The sequence below is a fragment of the Prionailurus bengalensis genome, chromosome B4 (genome assembly GCF_016509475.1).
Source record: "Prionailurus bengalensis isolate Pbe53 chromosome B4, Fcat_Pben_1.1_paternal_pri, whole genome shotgun sequence".
NCBI lineage: Eukaryota > Metazoa > Chordata > Mammalia > Carnivora > Felidae > Prionailurus > Prionailurus bengalensis.
Genome location: NC_057358.1, coordinates 19,172,821 through 19,174,060, shown reverse-complemented (window position 1 = coordinate 19,174,060; position 1,240 = coordinate 19,172,821). Strand labels below are relative to the sequence as shown.

At 43.0% G+C, this 1,240-nt stretch overlaps 1 pseudogene; it reads right to left on the bottom strand.

Annotated features, from left to right (window-relative positions):
• Positions 1–813: 813 nt before the first annotated feature.
• Positions 814–931, bottom strand: LOC122474151 (annotated as a pseudogene).
• Between the last annotated feature and the right edge of the window lie 309 nt (positions 932–1,240).

Here is a 1,240-nt window from a genome sequence, read left to right as displayed (position 1 = left end):
CACCCTCACTGTCGCTTTGCACAATGACTCAATGGTTTTGCACCGGGTTTACCTGGGTCTGAAGTACGCCTTCACCTACTCCACCTTCAAGAGTCCTCTCTAATGTCAGCTTCACCATGAGGCCTCTTTTCTGTAAGCCAGAATTCATCGCTGCCTCCTAAGGGCCGTTATAGCCTTGTGTTCTTAGGTCTTGTGGACGCTTCACAAATTCTCTGCCATCACGTTGTGTACCTGTCTGAATTTCCCTGACTAGACTGGAAACAGGCTTTGGACCTGTCTATAACCAGCTCCTCGGGCAGTGCTTAGCACATAGTGGGCATCAAAGACCGACGACTGAATGCGTGAGCGAAAGAATGTCGAATATGAGTTTTCCAAAACTATATGTGTTTTTCGATGAAGCGCAGTAAAAAACCAGCGCATTGGTTCATGTCAGGAAGTAAAGAGGCACTTTTGAAGACATTGAAACATCAAAGCCTAGAGCAATCAGAATCATGGTCACTCTGTTAAAGTTATAAAGGGTTTTGATCGGCCCTGTTTAAATGAGGGCATTGACAGAGCAAAACCACAGTCCTATAGCTCTCAGAAACAGAAATGTGTGGCTTGGGTAATACACAGAACAACTGGCATTTTTATCAATGTACTTACTAACCAAAAGACCCTTCAAGGGTGCTGGACCCCTCCTCAGTTCTAGAGAATGACATTAGTCAGTCATGGTAAGTTCCACTATTCTTTCCAGTGGTTGGTTCATGAAAAGTCAGGTCACAGAGTTCTGGCCAATGAGGCGTGAGAGAAGTGTCTTGGGAGCCTCATGGAAAAAATTTTCTCATTCCTTTTCTCTGTTTTTCATATAGAATGCTTCACAAATTTGGAGGGTCCATGCTAATCTTCTCTGCATCGTTCCAGTTTTAGCATACGCATTGCTGAAGCAAGCACTAGTTTTTCTCACTCTTAACAAGGGTCCATGAAAGGGGCTTCTTTCTAATATTCTTAGATATGTGTCAAGCTGTGATGGCTGGAGCTATTATAGCCCTATTGTGACCAGGAGGTGACAAGCCTGAGGAGAATAGCTAACGTAGTGAAAATGGCAGAAGAGAAAGGTAGAAAGATCAGGATCCCTGGTGGCAATGTTAAGCCGCTGAATTAATTCACCCTACAAGGGCCCTATCTCTAGACTTCTTCTTTTTTTTTTTTTTACTGCTTTTTTTTTTTATATAAGACAACAAATGAAGTTCCTATCCTT